Here is an 18,293-nt window from a genome sequence, read left to right as displayed (position 1 = left end):
TGTGTCGCATGAAGGAGTCTGTATAATGTGCTGAGCTGAAAACATATTCAAAATGTTGACCTATTGCATCTGCTTGGTGTTCCAGTGTATCACCAGCAGTGCTGACCTGAGGCACCGGGTGAGCATTGAACCCTTGAAGTTCTCTAAGCCTGTTGTGCACTTTATGTGTATCTGTGTAGGAATTTACAGATGAGAGGAATGACTGCCAGCTTTCCCGTTTGGATGCATGTCGGATACGAATTTGCTTTGGCACGCTTGAAGTCTATTAAATTGTCAACTGTAGGATACCTGCGGAATTTTGACCATGCCTGGTTTTGGTTTTCACATTAATTCTTGCACTGCGCATTCCACCATGGCCTTCGTTTGTTATGTGTTTTATTTGATGTCTGTGGAATTTATTTCTGCGCGGCTCCTATAATATGGAGTGCGATCATGGATTGTGATTCGTCTATACCTAGGTCTACAATTGAAGAACTGGGAGTAACTGAAAGAGTTCTCGGAACGTCTTCCAATCAGCAGCCTGTTCTTTAAATTTCCTGTGATTATTTACACCCATGTTTATGTTTCCTGTGTGCTTTAAGCAAGCAGAATAGGGGTCGCTTCCATACAGATTATCGATAACAACCCACTCAGTGGTTGTCAAGAGCACCGGAGAGCCAATAGCGAGGTATTGCTGTGAATGAGTTGTGTGCTACATTAAAGTTTGTTGGCTCTTTTTTATTAAATATACAGGAACCGGAGTACAATAGAAATTTTTCGATTAGTGCACCTCGGGAATCAACTCTTGAACATCCCCATAGTGGGTGGTGTGCTTTGAAATCTCCAACCAACATGAATGGAGTCGGAAGCTGGTGAATAAGTTTTTTCAAATTCTTCGACGGAGAGGTGATGGTACGGAGGAATATATAGGGAACAAACAGTTATTTAGGGCTCGTACTGCCACTGCCTCTAAATGGGTAACCAGAGTGATACTCTAGCAGGGAATTGTTTTCTTCACGACAATAGCGACGCCAGCCGATGAGTGGGCACTGCCTTGCCTGTCTTTCCGGTATACTGCATATTCTTTTAGAAAGTTTGTGCATGTCAGGTTTAAGTTTGTTTCCTGTAGGCAAAGTATGTTTGGTTTGTATTGTGCAAGTATTTCATATGTGTCGTCCAGATTCTTGAGTAACCCTCGGCAGTTCTAGTGTATAATGCTCTCAACAGCCATTTCTGTGAGTGAGAAGGGGAAGGGTTATTCAAATGTCACCGCCTTTGTTAGGCGGCTTGACTGGCGGATGTTTTTTTCTGTTTGAGGCGGTCTAGAAAACTCCGCCTCTCTTTGGGGGACTCTCTCAGCGTCATAGACACTGAGGATCCCGGGGTCACTTCCATTGCTTCCGGCGGAGACTCGGAAGCGGATGAGGGTTTGTCAAGAGGGGTAGACTCCCTCTCAGTTGTCTGTGTTGTTCCAGAGGTGTGTGTGAAGTTGACCTCTGGGACTTGAAAGGTTGGTGCAGCCGATGGCTGCTTGCTCGGGGGCCGAAAAAGGCGTGCAGCAGCAAAGCTGTACTGCGTGCCTACCGTAACTAGACGCCGCCCGGCTCCCCGGCGGGCTGTGTCAACGTAGGATGTCGCTGAGAGAAGCGAGAGCTTCTTCCGGGCTTCAGGGAATGGAATTTTTTCCGTTACTTTGATTTGAATGACTTTTTTCTCGTTCTGGAACATTTCACAAGTTCGCGAGTACGCAGCGTGCGGCCCGTGACAGTTGGGACATTCTGTTTGAGTGGCACTGCAGCTTTCGGTTTGGTGCTCATGAGCACCACACTTTGCACATGTGAGTTTTCCGCGACATGTGTCGGATCCGTGTCCGTACTTTTGGCCCATCTCACGGCCGCAAAAGACTGCAACAATAAACTGCAACCCTATACCACATTACGCCGCCTGGTAAACAGGCGAAGAGCCCGTCGGCCGGAGCTTGACCATGGCCCCGACTGCCACCGTTCATGGTTTCTACCCTTCACCTCAAAACCTTTCGCCACGGTGCGGATGACAGCTTCAGTATGGGGGCTAAGGGTCCGTGGTGGCACCAAGCAATATCCACTTGATACTCAAGGTGCCCTTGCAGGTGCCGCTGATCATTACCAGAGTTCCCATACTGCCCCTCGTGCTCGTGCCACTGCTCGCGCATTCATCGTGGTCTTCTTCCGCAGCTATCTTGAAAGCGATCGTCTTACGCGAAGGACGGCAGGACTCTCGGACAGTTTTCTCATTGGGTAACCGTATAAATGCTTACGCATTAAAAACACGCGTGCATAAACACTTGCTTCCTTACATATAGCACCGATGTGAAACCACTTCGTGTAGCTCTGTCAGCCCCTATATTTAGCTTTTGTCAGTAACAACCACAACACCTCATTTTCGCAGGTGCTCGTACAAGGAAACGCCTTTTTTAAACCTTTATGCGTGTCTCCCTCAACTGCGACTGCTCCCTTGAAAGTGACACATCTACTTCTTCTAGACTAACGGGTGAAAGCTGAGCTGGAAACAAGACAGGAGTAGAGTCCCTTCGGACAGAAGCTGTCACGCGAAAAGGAGCCCCGCTTGTCGTAGGACTCGGATGCAGAGAAATAGCAGTACACACATAAGTAGACGTGCGAAAGCATGTAGAGAGCTCGCACACGCAAAAAGAGCGCCTCTTCACATATCATCGAACAAACAAAAAAACTGCAGCTTTCCACGTGAGTGTCTTGAGCGTCAACCGATATAGGCGGCAAGCGTTGAGTCCGAACGAGGCGGGTAACGGGGGGCAACGCATTTGTCTTCGGTTCATTTACCGGTGAAAAATGACATCTAAGTTCTTTGACCTTTCCGTGTTTACCCCCTCCCCATACCAAGAAAAAACCAATCCTACATTTTTCGAAAGAATGCAAGTCTTCGATTTTCTGCTTTGTGGACATTTTCGTTGTGCGGAACATCGATAAATCTCGGAGCACATTTGACCCAACCTTTTTTACTGTTTTTAAGAAGGCCTTCAGTGACAGCAATGAAATCAATGTCTAGCTGGCTATAAAGCATTTATATTGAAAGCAACATTTTGGTCTCGCTCTCTTAGAAAAACGTGCCAAAGCAGGAGGCATAAAAGAAGACATGGAAAACGCATCTTTCACCCTCTGGATAAACAATGCTTGTTGTAAATTTCACTGTTGTGCTCCCCCGTGTTTGTGGACGGGCCAATTTCAACACAGTTGACGTTGAAGCAAAAGCGTAAAAAATAATTTCAGATCAATAACGTCAACTTGCACTCCATTCTTCTGTTTTTGATAGACGCTTTGCTCTCGGCTCCGTAACCTCCCCCGGGGGTAAAACTGATGCAGTTGACATGACGTGCCCACTTGTGTTTTAGTTGCTCTGTGGAACCTGTAGTCCACAATATGCACTCAAATAAAAACCTGTATTTGGGAACTTATGAATGAAATAGTCTTGCGCTGCGTGTAAACTTGTTATTTTGTCATGTTTGGTTTTGGACTTTGTGCAGAGCTTACTTCTCCATAGCTGTCGTGCTGCGCTATTGTTGAATAACCACATGTGTGCAGCTGAACTACTAAATTACACGTATTACAGTTGCTTTGTATGTAGTAGTGGTGCTATCCTACCATGAATACACGATTTTAAATTACTATTTAACGAATGTAACTAGTTATGCTTTTATACGCCGAATGCAAAGGAAACATCTCTCGAAGATTATGTAAAAATTACCGGTTTCCTGTCGCCGAAAATCATACTTCTCCGATTACTAGGTGCGCACGCAGCTGCTATCCATTGGACAATGCTTGCGCGTAGCGAAATACCTTTTCCTAAAGGCACAATAATATATGTTCCTATTCTTGTCACTGAATACCTTAACGATTATTTCCTTTAAATGAACAAAGAAGGTTATTGACACCACGTCCAATAGCAACAGCAGCTTTAACCAGACGAAGCTGGAGTGATCACAGAGCAAATTTAGAGCAAATAGCCAGCTCAAATTTTACCAAGGTAACAAACATGAGACCTGTTTCTGCCGCTGCTATATGACGATTTCTTCAATCGCACCATTGCGTGTACGCATTTCAGAACGTCTGAATAACAAATGTTTCTGAATTTGCACTGGTGATGGTAAATGACGCAACACATGGCTCAGTACCTCAGTAGATAAAGTAGAGGAAAATGGTTTAAAATAATGTGCAGAAGACAAAGGTAATGTTCAATCACTTGGCAAGAGATCAGGAATTTATGATTGATTTCCAGCTTCTAGAATCTGTATATGAGTAAATTTATCTAGGTCAGTTACTCGCAGAGAACCCTGATCCTGGCATTAAATTTTAGAGAAAGATAAAAATGTCTTGTAACGCATACGGAAGGCATTACCAAATTATGATCGGCAGCTTAACGGCATCCTTCAAGAGAACGGGGTACAATCATTGCATTCTACCGGTGCTAACGCATGAAACAGAAAGTTGGAGGTTACCAAAATCTTGAGAAATTCATCGTTCTGTAGGGGTCACCTATCGCATTCTGCTGTCTTGTGGTAAATACTGCATATTGCGACATCCTATATCGCCGCCGCGGGTATGTGCGAGGCCTTCAAAACGACGTTGAAGTAGCGCGCGAGTGGAAAAACAGGGGTGACAACGACATTCGGCCGTGCTCCGGTCTCCTGGCAAGCTAGCTGCGCGGTGGTTTGGCTGAGTTTTGGGTGGATTTAACCTACTTATCTTAATCATCTTATTTTTTACATGCCGCCCTAGAAGAAGACGACAACGAAGTGCACGCGCGAATGCACGGGACGTGATGGCACGAGCACGAGCTTGTCATCGAACGCTGGCTAGTTGTTGACTCCAACGCCTAAGCTATGCCGCTTAACATGTTCATGTTTCCTTGCTTGTAATAAATCGTCGGCAGCCACAACCTGCTGCACAGAAGTGACAATTGGCGACGAGGAAGACTCCGGACTCATCGGCAGTTCACTGTCGTCAAGGAACAGGAACGCCATGGTGGCGCACGACTTTCGTCGGCTGCCCGAATTCAGTGGCAGCTCTGGCTCCTGGAGATCCTGGTATGGGAGGCTACAGTTCTTCTTCGAGGCTAACGACATTACGGACGCTTCCAAGAAGCATGGTCATCCGCTAACGCTGTGCGGAGAACAGACTTACGACATCGTCTGCGCCCTCGTTCAACCCAAGCAGCCCAAGCAAGTGAGCTACGATGACATAGTTGAGATGCTCAAGGCTCATTTTGATCCGCAACCTTCTGAAGTCCTTTGCAGGGCACGCTTCCGACGACGTGACAAACGGTACGATGAAACGGTCAGTGATTACATCACAGCGCTCAAGTGGTTAGCAGCAGAGTGCAATTTTGGAACAAGCGCAGACACTGCGGCCAATCCAACAATCCTACCTCTTGAGGTAATGCTGCGTGATCGTTTCGTTTGCAGTCTTCGGAACGAGCAGGTGCAGTAATGGCTGTTCGCGGAAAAGGACTTGACATTCAAGAAAGCCTTTGACATTGCACTGCGAGCTGAGAACGCCCTCGAAGACCAGAGAAATGTGAAAGTGGAATTTAAAGAGATCACGAAGCCTGCACAAGCATCTCCAAGACAGAAAACCAAGGTCGCTCGAGTACTTCTTCCCAAAAGAAGAAACAACGCTGTTGGCGTTGTGACGCGCAACATAGTCCGGACCCTTGTAAGTTCGAGACTACTGCAACCACTGCAAGAAACGGGGACACATTGAAAAGGCTTGCCTGAAAAAACGGAAAGAGGCAAGAACTACCAAGAACATTAACATCGAATATCCCCGACAAGGATCTTCGACAACGGCCACAGCTCCTGTCACGACTCAACAAGATTCACCAGACGCGGCACTTTACGAGCTTAACACCTTAATCGACGCGTCCAGCACGCAGAAGGTCATGACTCAGCTAAGCGTACATGGCAAGTCCTTAGAGTTCGAAGTCGACTCAGGTATAGCCTGAACACTCATCAGTGAAGCCACGTTCAAGTCCACGTGGACAGATGACCCACCACGGCTTGAGACAGACAACATCCTCCTACGCACCTGGTCAGGCCAGGCCTTTCGTGTTCTCGGATGTGCAACGGTGGATGTAACGTACAGGAACAAGACCCTGACATTACCGCTTATTGTCATCAAGGTAGCAGGGTGTAACCTCCTTGGACGCAACTGGTTTCCTCATCTGGGTATACAGATCCCGGGCATCAATGACGTATCAGACGAGGAACTTGTTTCCAAGCTTCTGGACAAGTATCAGTCTGTGTTCGACGAGAACATCTCAGGACACGTTGGTCCTGAGGTACAGCTTGAACTTGTGGAAGGAGCGAAACCGAACTTTCTAAAAGCCCGGCCGGTTCCTTTTGCGCTGCGGTCAGCTGTAGAAGCTGAATTTGATCGACTGTAAAGTCAAGGCATAATCGAGCCTGCGCAGCATTCGGATTGGGCAACGCCTCTCGTACTTGTTCGAAAGGAAAGCGGCTGGTTGAGAATATGCCGCGACTACCGTTGCACAGTGAATCAGTTATCGAAGAAGGCAGATTACCCACTTCCCACTACAGATGAAGTCCTCAGCCACTTGAGGGGAGGCAAGGTCTTCAGCACTCTGGATTTGGCACAGGCTTACCAGCAACTTCACGTAACGCCAGAAACAGCAGAGATATTGACCCTGAACACGTTGAAAGTGATTTACAAGTTCAAACGGTTGCCTATCGGAATCTCTGCCACTCTAGCCATTTTTCAACGCTTCATGGAGACTATGCTATCTGGCATCACAGGCGTTTGCGCGTACTTATATGACGTGATCATCAGTGGGAAAGACGCCACGGAACACGCCGAGAGACTGGAAGAAGTCCTGAAGAGGCTACGCAAGTACAACCTTCGGCTCGGCAAAAACAAGTGCTCTTTTGCAGTGCGACAAGTTTCTTTTCTGGGACACCGAATTGACGTGACAGGCGTGCACACCAACGAAGAGACAGTCCGAGCTATAACAGAGGCTCCAGCACCAAACTGCAAGCAAGCACTTCAATCATTTCTCGGAATGCTGGCTTTCTATGACAGATTCTTGAAGAATAGGGCAACAATTTCCAGCTGTCTCTACCAGCTCCTGCAGAAGGACGCCACGTGGAGATGGGAGACCAACCATCAAGAAGCATTCGATAAGCTTAAGAGGTTGCTTTTCAGTCAAACCGTACTGGCACACTACGACGAATAGAAGGAGCTTCTCGTCTCATGTGACGCTTCACCGTACGGCGTAGGAGCTGTTCTGTCTCAACGTAATGACCAGAATAAAGTGGCGCCAATCGCTTTCGCATCTCGGACGCTAGGGTCGGCGGAACGCAATTAAGCTCAGCTGGACAGAGAAGGCTTCGCTGTAGTGTTTGCAGGGCGCAAGTTCCACAAGTATATTGCGGGAAGAAAGGTGACTTTCGTCACGGACCATCAATCACTGCTCGGCATACTAGGTCCAGGAAAGCCAACGGCTCAAGTCCTCTCACCACGGATGACCAGATGGTGCATCAAGTTATCAGCATACGACTACAACATCATCTACCGGCATGGCAAGAACCATCAAAATGAAGATGCGTTGAGCGATTATCATTACCAGAACGTCTGGATGAACCCTGGCCACCGGGCGACGTACTGTAGTTTGAAGCTCTGTCGAGACCTCCGTTTACTGCTACAGAGATAGCACGTTTGACAAAACAAGACAGCATCCTCCAGAGGTTGTACAAGGCAGTGCAGGATGGCACAGTGGAAAAACTCACTGGAGAAGAGTTCACTCCTTACCGACGAAGAGCGCCCGTACTAGCATTTCATTGTGAGTGCATCACACTTGGATCATGGCTGATCATACCAAACTCAGCAGGATCTCACGTCCTAGCACTTCTACATGCTGGTCACCGAGGCATGGTAGCCATGAAAAAGGCACAAGGAGCTACGTATGGTGGCCCGGAATCGACAAGGTGATCGAAGAAATGGTGCGACAGTGCTGTGAATTCCGTTCAACGCAGAAGAGCCCACCCAAAGCTCCTATTCCCACCTGGGACCGTCCCCAGACACCATGGCACATGGTGCACATTGACTTCGCGGGGCCACTACTCGGGCGCACCTACTTGGTTATTGTGGACGCACACAGAAGTGGGTGGAAGTTCGGCACGTGACGCAAGCAACATCCGCAGTTGTCATCGATGCCTCCGAAGCCACTTTGCAACGTTTGGCCTTCCCCAAAAGGTTGTCTCCGACAACGGAAAAGCATTTATCAGCGTTGTCTCGAGCATTGCTTGGTAACATGACCCCCGTCGGCGAAGACGCCGTCCTGGTGCTTACTAGATCGTCCGAGTGGTATCGCTTAAGGCGTGTGACGTGGACGACATCGGTGGAAGATCGAGACGTGGTTAATCACCCATATGTGGAATCACATATGGGGTGTGATTTCATATGTGATGTAGGTCACTTGGCGCAAGACCCGTACGGGCCAGAGTAAGGCGAAATCAACTTTTCGCAAAGGCCAACTCGCCGTGACAGTGTCCAAGAAGGACCGTATCACCAGAGTTGAAGTGGGCATCGCGGTGGCAGGCACCATAGAAGCGTCGTTGCTTTTCCTGCGAAGCTGTAAGGCACAGGCGTGCAATCTGGCGGGCCTCGACAGCTCGGAAGATAGCTTCACGGGCGTATTCTGACGACGAGTCAAGAACGGTGGAAGCAATGTGTTAAATGGCAGCGTAGGATTTCTTCCGTACAGGAGATAAAACAGAGAAAAACCCGCAGAGTCATGTCTGAAGGAATTATAGGCAAATTTTACGAAGGGCAGAGCGCGTCCCAGCCCCAGCGACGAGGCAGAGGCGAGCGGGAAAGACGTGGGCGTTCGTAGAGCTGAAGCCAATCTTTGACATTGGTGTTATTCGTTCCGGAAAAGGTGCCAGGGTCGCACGTTGTGCCAGGATACGGTGGGCGCGGGTGGCGACGAGCCAAAGCATTCTCGCCTTGAGCTGGCATGGCCGATGCAGCCAAGGAGCGCCGGCTGCGCATTCCGTGTGCGTCTGGGATACCCAGCACCTCCACCAAACATTACGGGGAAAAGAGGTTTCAATTATATTTACAGAATTTCACAACTGGCATGCAAGGCATACAAGATGCAAAACCAGTCCGCGTGACATCAGAGAGCGTCGTCGTCATCTGTATTGTCCTCAGCATTGTCTCGAGCATTGCTTGGTAACACTATTTGCAAAATGTAAACTTTTTCAAAGCTCCTTAGATTGCCCTGAACCAAGTCAGCACAACAGCTACACACTCACTCTGTTAAAATAAGTGGCAATATACATCACATTATACACTAACTGGGAAGTGTGGGTAACATAGGCAGCTATTCCATCTGCTAATAAGCTTTTGTGACTCTTGTACCAAAGGCATCCATAATAGACGTTTTCATGTTGCATAGGCCCTGTGCACCAGTTTTCCGCAGCTTTTCAGAACAACCAATGCAGCTGTCTGCTACAGTGCCAGTCTGAAATGTGGTGGACCCCAAGGAACTCCTTGTATATAGGTGTACCCACATGTTAAAAGCACGAGGTCGCGGGAGTGAATGCCGGCCGCGGCAGCCGCATTTTGATGGAGGCAAAATGCAAAAACGCCTGTGCGCTTGCATTGTAGTGCACGTTAAAGAACCCCGGTGTCAAAATTAATCTGGATCCCTCCACTACGGCGTGCCTCATAATCAGAACTGGTTTTGGCACGTAAAACCCCAGAAAGAAGAATCGTCCACCCTACAATTTCAAAGTGCCACTACTAAGCCTTTCTTTTTCCCTCCTTTCCTTACTTTTTTTTTTTAGTTCTACTGAACAGTCGTCAAACTTTATTTAGTTGCTGCTGTGACTTATAACGTAAGTCTTAGCAGTCTTTTAATTTTGAACTTAGCACCGGCCTCTTCCTCCAGTGCTCTTACCTAAGCCTTGGGATAAATTAAATTGAGAATGCAGCTTGACTGTATTCAAGCTGTAAAAGGTAGTGGCTCACCAAGATGACGAGCAGCATTCAGGTCTCCCAAGCTCCCCTGTGGCTGAAGGGTGGCCCTGTGAGAGGAAGATCGCTCAGCCGCCGAGGTAACCCTGTCGCATCTCTATATCCGTCGGGTATGGCCTTCGTGGGTCACCTTAGAGGCAGACAAAACCAAATGAGGTCATCGTGAATGAAAACAAAGCTACAGCATGCAAGTGAACATGCTGCACCAAACTCACCTTGCTGCCAGTTGTGTGGTGCTGCCACTGCATTGCTGGCACTGATCCGATGGGCGTATTTGATAAGCTCTTCAGATGAGACTGCCCTCGCATTTGCTTTCTCAATACTCTGCAGTTTCTGCTTCGCCTGATATATAGCTGTAGACTGAAATAGGCCACCAAAAAGTGATTGCACCACTGGAACATGCATTGGACACTATCAGCACAGGCTCGTCACATTGTTAGCTTTCTTCTCATGTGTGTGAGCCACATACACTGTGGCTCTAGAACAAGCACATATGACATGAGCAAGTACAACAGTTTTCACTTTCATTCTTCCCCTCTAGCACAGTAGATACAATTCCAGGGTAAATGAACAGTTGAATGCATCGAGCAACATGACATCCGAAAACTGTATGGCCATTGTGTGCACCTTCTAGGATTAATGAGATATACACAGCAGCAAGGAAAACAAAGCGCTACTGTGTATTAAGCTTCATTTCAGGGAGAACTAAATATAATTTATTTTAATACACACAATTCATTGTCACATTAGGATACAAACAGAACACTGGAATGACTAACAGCTGCTTTAATTATCAGCTATCCTTCTACAGTTAAACCTGCTTATAACGAACCTCCATATAATGAATTCCTGGATATAACGAAGTTTTTCTATTCTCCGCCGTTACTCCATAGAAGCACATGTATTTGAGACCTCTACGTAAACGAAGTGGCAGCGGGAGCCCCCTCGAAATAACGAATTTTCCCCGCCGACAACCTAGAGATTTCGCCCCAAATTTTGTCATTTTTGCATGAGCAGCAACCGAAGCACCTTCTCCGCTGCGACACAAATGCGAAGCAGCGGCGTCACGCTTGGCGCACTTGAATTCACGGCGAAATACGTCATGGTAGCCATGTTGTAAGTTCACTATCGCTAGCGACTGTCGTCCGGCGTCGTCGCAACTCGAGAATCGAACGTCTGCGCACATGAGATTTTGCCGATTTTGTGCCTGTGCGTGTAGAACAAGAAAAATAGTACGCACTAACCGTTTGGTGGGCAATGAGCAACTACGGCTTAAGCGGTCAGCCAATACATGGGGTTCAATGGGGGCTGGGTGGGGAATCTTCGCGACTACATTTAAACCGCAATTGCGCATTAAGCGGGTATGTATTAACGAGGTTTGACTACTATCCTTACTTCGTATATTAATTGATGCTTCGCCTTTCAAGCGAAACTGGGCCTTTTTTTGTTCATCACAACTTTAGTGTATTGGGAGTAAATCTTGAGCGATAGTACATACAGTAAGCATTTCTTTTTCGAATTTTCATGCCGAACGCTGCATATAAAAAATCCTCTTTATAACGAGTTTTTCGGGAATTTGTCAATTTCGTTATATTCAGGTTTAACTGTATTATTTCTCTTGTGCCTTATCAGCGTTCCTGTACAGTACCTTGCATGCATCAAGTGAAAGGGCAAGCACAGTCCTGGCATGATGCTTATGTGCCAACACTGTATTTATGCGTGGTGCTTCCCAAAATAAAATTCAGTCGACCGTAGCGGTCTGTCTTCCTTGCTTTCGTCTGCATATTAAATGCTGGAAAGATCGTTACTTGGCCGAATGGAGGAAGCTAGCATGGGTTGGCTGCAATATTAAAGTAATAACTTGAGCTGAAAGCTGACAGAATGATATAATTTAATAACCCGACTGGCGACAGCCGCCATGTGCAATGACATAGCCTGGGGGCGGCACATCGGGCTCGTCCCCCCCTTAGAAAAATTTCTGCTGCTACCCACAGGGCACGCGTGTGCACTTCTCTGCTTTCCAGGGAAAGTGACCAAACAATAGGATTAAACGGGCGGGGGAAGGGGAAGGTGCACTTTACATGTAACTCAGTACACGACGCAAAGGTTGCAAAACGTAGCACACAGTGTAAGTGCTAGCTTTTCGCCATGGTAGAAATTCACGGCAGCCATGCTTCGTCACCTTGCTTTCAAGAAATGATTTTGATTTTCTTGTGCCGTACGTCGTTCTCCGACGTTCAAATAACGTACTAGCAAATGTTCCGCTTCTTTCAGCTGCCACTGAAGCAAATGGATGTTTGGTCCTTGCTTTTCTACTTATTCTTTTGGAGGCTGTTATCGTCTTCTGTACTTCTGCCTGTCCTGCAGCTGAAACAAGAAGCCACAAAAACGTCACGCGCGAGTGCTACACTGATCGCGCATGTAGGATGAGCTTACCGATCACCAGTGTCTGTTTCAGCTCTTCGTCCTTTGAAACTAGCAATTCGGCAAGCTGACTATGTTCTGCCGCTGACAGTCGTTGATTCTTCGGAGCATATGTTTCAACAGCTCTCTGCAAAAGAACGACAGATTTCCCGGCAATGGAAAACGCGGCGACGCTAGCAAAGCACCGGGTGGAGAATGATGCGAAGCCGACAGGGTAAAGGAACATTGACTGAAGCTTAAATAAAGCAAGAACAACACACTCGTGCTTCTGGTCAGTCTAGACGTGTAAACTTTTCTAGCACTTACTTAGCAATTATTTCGATGTCATCGACAAGTAGAAGCAACTGCTCTCGCGTGCTCTGGGGAGCTGCCATGTTTTACGCAAATGAAAAGCGAAAGGAAAGAAAGTAAGAGAAAACTGAGAAACCAAAAAGAGCGTCATTATTAAACCATAAAAGAAAACCATTTTTTTCTGTTTTTTAACTTGTGATGACCACAAATTGTTGGCCTAAAATACACAGGTCTAAAAGAAAAAAAAAGCGTTGATTGTAGTAGTACGAATGCCGTGCAAAACAGAAACTACTGTTTGCACGGCTGAAACCGTATTATAGCTTATGTTGCGATGAGAAGCAAAGTTCAAGGGGTTGAAGCTTGAAGGCTCCAAATATGTGAACTCCGTTTATTCAATGACTCCGTGTTGACATCAAATAGAAGTTTAACGCACGTTTGAAACGTATTAAACGGTTCCATCGAATGTGGTCATCATGAGTAGTGGCCTTCGCTACCAGGTGCCCGCCGCGGCACCTAGCTTTGACAGCTTCAGGAAGAAGGATTACAGGTGCGTAAAAGTAGCTGCTAAGCGCGCCTCGATATGCTAGTAAAACGTACGTTTGCTCTGCTGCTGCACTGATTGACTGACAACTCTCGTAGGCCATCGATTCGGACCACGCTAAGCACCGGAATGATCGGGAGGATGGTCCCTCGCAGAGCAATTTCAGACGACCGTTGCTGATATGACAGACAGTTTCATGGCTAGGTATGTTTTTCAGCGGCAAGCGTCTAGAAACACTCGGCAGTTATACTTTCGCGAAGAAAGCCTGTGACAAGTTTCCTATTTTCATTCCCACCCTACCTTTATATTTATTTTCTCTCGCTTCATTTCAGGAGGAGGCAGGAACGAGAAAAAATAGGCACTCAAGGTGTGCGCAGTTTGTGGGGTGAATCTCCAGAACGGCCAGTTAAGTAAGCGGCAGTGCATTATTTCCTCCTTTTACCTACGTGCGTATCATAAGAGAAATCTTATGTGCAAGGCACATTACAGCACCTTGCTAAGACCCGCCGCGGTTGCTCAGTGGCTATGGTGTTGGGCTGCTGAGCACGAGGTCGCGGGATCGAATCCCGGCCACGGCGGCCGCATTTCGATGGGGGCGAAATGCGAAAACACCCGTGTACTTAGATTTAGGTGCACGTTAAGACCCCAGGTGGTCCAAATTTCCGGAGTCCCCCAGACGGCGTGCCTCAGTAATCAGAACTGTTTTTGCACTAAACCCCATATTTATTTTAAATTATTATTTTAGCACCTTGCTAGTGACAAAAGTGACCAAAAACGTTGACGGCTACTATAGTTGCGTGCTGCAAGAGCTCGGAATGTGAATAGCCGCAGACTTTATTATTATTATTATTATTTTTTACTAGGGCTGTAATTCATAGTCAGTACTGGCTGTTGTAACTGCATTTATAATTTTGCAGTTCTGACGAAGAACAAAGCGGCAAGAAGAAGCCCAGCACTGAATCGCCCGATGCTCAGAAAAGTAAGTTTGACACCAAGAATCAGTTTCTTTGAGTTTGGTCAGTGCAGCTGATAGGCATTAATTTGTCAATCCTGAAATTCAACCTTGCCTGTGGAACTTGCCCCCAAAAGCTCGGTATTTTCATTGCAGAAAGCAAATCAAAGAAGCGTAAGCACAAGCACAGCAGGAGTCCTCCACACACAAGAGCAAAAAACGCAAGAAGAAAAGAAAAAGCACAAAAAGAAAGAGGCAAAAAAGAAGGCAAAGAAACACCACCATCGACGCAAGAGTAGCTCCTCCAGTTCATCCAGTTCTTCAGACTCTGAACGCTCGGACACTGGGAAGCGCAATGCTGGGACAGTGACTTTGAGATGTGGGTTGACAAACGACGTGAGTACCAAAAATCAAAGGTGGTGTGTCCTGATACATGCAGCCTCCTGCCTATTCTATATTTGCACCTAGCAGAAAAATGTGAAGTTGGGCACGTTGCAGTTGATTAATGATGGCAGCTATTGGGGAAAAAATAATTGTGACGAAACTAGAAGAACACGGGGGCAAGAGCTGTCTTTAAATGACTATAACAGGAACTGACAATGATATGTCTGCAATATTATTTTAAGTGATGGTAACATCTAATATTGGGGTGTAACTTCCAGTATAAATGTAGTCGGACAGCTGCACTTATGCTTCGTGCTCCTCTTTCTTAGCTACTGTCATTTTTCGTGCAATATATACCTGCTATCTTGTACCTATTGTCCATGCTTTTCTATTAGACACCCTTGTAGCAGCAGTTTTTAGTTACGCAGATAACTGTGCGTACCTATCTAATTTAAGCATCGTTTCCTGCATTGTACCCTGTTGCGCCCAATGTACTAACGCAGTGAAAAGTCAGAACTGGTACCACCTGTAAATTATCTTGCACTTCATTTCTCATACTGTGAGATAGTGTGTTGTGGCATACATAACGGACTTATTTCACAAGCTAAAGCTTTGTATATTTTAGGGTTTCTTTTGACAGAAAAGTGCATAAATTTCTGAGTTGTCTGTCTGTCTTCCTCTATCCTTTAGGAGAGAACGATTCAGATGATGATGATGAGGTAATCGGCCCCCTTCCAAAACAACATGTTCAACTGTCTGCTAAAGAGTAAGTGCACTGTGCTAATCTTAGCTTTAACAGGTTAATAGTTGTGACCTTCTTAGCATTTGCAAAAACAAAGTTTCTGCCCAGTGTTCTGCAAACAATGCCCTTCGGGCAAAGGACACGACCCTTTGCTAATCTCTCTTCCCTTACAGTTATGGCAAGGCCTTGCTGCCAGGAGAAGGTGCAGCAATGGCCGCATATGTGGCAGAGGGAAAGCGTATTCCAAGAGAGGAGAAATTGGCCTCACCAGCAACGAAATTGAGTCATTTGAGTCCGTCGGATACGTCATGTCGGGCAGCAGGTATGTGGTGATAAAAAAAAATGGGTGAATCAACAACACAAAATATTCGCATTTTCAAAGGCTCGTACGTCTCGAAAGAAAATATGGTATGCATCTGAATATATTGTGAATCTACAAGGAAAAGCCTACCAGTTATATACAACAAATTTGTACTCTTGAACAAATTTGAATTAGAAGTACAGTCAAACGTAACATGTATAGCTGATCCAGCACCATAGAATTTCCTTTGAATAGGCATCCTTAACGATGTACAGAATAGCGCGTTAGAGGCATAGTTCACACCTACATGCCCTTGGGAGAACTGCTTCTCCATGGAACCTGACATAGATGAAATGATGTAGTGAAGTTGTCTAGACTAACAGCGCCTTATGAGCCTGAATCAACATCGATGATCTTGTGATTGCACACTAATATGGCACACAATTTCAAACGCTTCATATATGGTCTGCTGTCAGTGCATGTGAGGTAAGCAGATGCGATGCACTACATTTTCATGAAGCTCCATTGTGATGGAACCAAGCACTGATTTTAGACTTTTTTAAATCTTGTCATCTTGTTTGTGGTTTAGATGCTTAAATGTTTTAATTTCCACTATGTGGTTTTTTTTAATGCATAGATAACCTTAGGGTTTTAATCCTCAAAAATGCTGCTGTGATAAATTATAGATAATGTTATAAGAGTGTCACACGGGCACTTTCGATCACGATCAAGTCCGATCGGCATAGAATATCTCGATTGCGATTACTTTTGCAGTTGTGCAAAGGAGCCAACCGGGATAGTGAATCCCGATCCCAGTTGGCTCGATCGCGACCAATAGTGAATTCCGATCCCAGTTGGGCTCGATCGCGACCAAAAGTGCATCATGTCACACCTGTGTTACAGTCGTTTTATATAATTTTTTTTTTTCTTCACTCAAACAGGCACCGTCGCATGGAGGCTGTGCGTCTGCGTAAGGAAAACCAAATCTATAGTGCGGATGAGAAGAGAGCTTTGGCCATGTTCAACAGGGAGGAACGTCAAAAGAGGGAGACTAAGATTCTGTCCCAGTTCAAGGAAGTCATTAAGGCCAAACTGCACAGTGACAGATGAAGGACTGTTTCAGAAACATTGTCTGCTCATGTGTTCATCATTTGCTTGTGCTTTCCTGTTGCAGGGGGGGGGGGGGGGTAGAGGAGGAGGAGGGCACTTCTCACACGTGCAGTGAAAGATGTAAGCATACTGTTCATATTTACCATCAGTAATGCCCACTGCGCGCATGTTTGTATAATAAACTACTTCCATTCGATCTCTGCCTTGCAGTCAGAATGTGTTAAACGGTTCCCAACAGAACCCACCTTGCCCCGATCTGGTAATGACAACCCTAAAGGCATCTTTGTTCTGGTGATCAACTTTTTAGAGTTTACTTTTAAAAAAAGGGGGAGAGGCAATAGAAATGTAAGCATACTTGGCGCACACAAAATATAGGCACACACAAAGTAAATGCATAAATGTGTGTGTATGTATGGGTCTATATATATATATATATATATATAATATATATATATATATATATCTATATATATATCTCATGTTTCTATACTAGATATATATACTAGATAGGGTCTATACTCATGTTGAAGGCCGGACACCGGGCGAAACGTCGGTAAAGTCCTGTTATATTTTTCCTACGTGCTTCTATTCTTTTTGAACTGTTTCTGTGCCCGCTCCTGTGATTATATACTTCACTGTATATATATATATATATTATATATATATATATATATATAATTGCGCGCAAAATTTTAAGTTGCTTTGAAATAGCTGTTTGAGCTAGCGCGGCTTGAGCAACTGGTTGAATCACGGGTCCAGGTGGTCGAAGTTGGCAAGGTAGTGTTAGCAACAATGGCTCTGTTTTGCTTTTAGCGGCGGTATGCGTGTCCACAGATGCTCGTTTCTAGCTGTGATTTGAAATAATGCTGTGCGATTCTGCTTTGCTTGAAGTGTACGGATGTTACCGCACATGTTAAAAAACTCCAGATTTCGAACTGAAGAACTGTCTGGGCTAGTCTGGGCAGAATGTGAGCGCTTCGACGGCGTGCCAAAGGTTCCGACTTAAGTTTCCGAAACTGACCCACGCGTGATGCGCCGACCACTGCACGAAACGTTCCTGCACGGTACCACTTAAAGATGAAGATGGCAGCTATGTACGCGATAGCGTGTTTTCTCGTACTAGCTCTCGGTAAGTAGATCGTCTTCCTTTAAAACCTAGCGTTACACGACTTCAACGTCATTAACTCCGTTTTTGAGCCCTCCCATCTCGTTGCATGCTTTATATGACTATGCGTACCAGGGCCCTATTTATTATTTTTTTGTTTTCGCTAAGTCGGATAAGAAGGGCGTGAGTTGCTTATCTTTATCGAAGGAATCGCCGTTCGTGATGACGTCCAAACTAGCGATTAACTAATGTGTTCTGTTTCACAAAGTAACTACTGTCTAGGACGTTTTCACTCGTTGTTAACGCTTCCACTCGCTGTTGGTTAAAATTACCCTCCGAGACAGAGTACCCTTATTTTTTTTTTTCTCTGCTTCTTCTTCTTCTTTTTTTATTA

General features: G+C 45.9%; 2 pseudogenes; one reads left to right on the top strand and one right to left on the bottom strand.

The window, feature by feature from the left end:
- Positions 1-10,091: 10,091 nt before the first annotated feature.
- LOC119454615 (mediator of RNA polymerase II transcription subunit 4-like) lies at positions 10,092-12,699 on the bottom strand (annotated as a pseudogene).
- A 538-nt stretch (positions 12,700-13,237) lies between these two features.
- On the top strand, positions 13,238-16,897 carry LOC119454614 (NKAP family protein CG6066-like; annotated as a pseudogene).
- Positions 16,898-18,293: the final 1,396 nt, after the last annotated feature.

The sequence above is a fragment of the Dermacentor silvarum genome, chromosome 5 (assembly GCF_013339745.2).
Source record: "Dermacentor silvarum isolate Dsil-2018 chromosome 5, BIME_Dsil_1.4, whole genome shotgun sequence".
NCBI classification, from domain to species: domain Eukaryota; kingdom Metazoa; phylum Arthropoda; class Arachnida; order Ixodida; family Ixodidae; genus Dermacentor; species Dermacentor silvarum.
The sequence above is the reverse complement of the archived record's forward strand: the minus strand, read 5'-3'. Positions and strand labels throughout refer to the sequence as shown.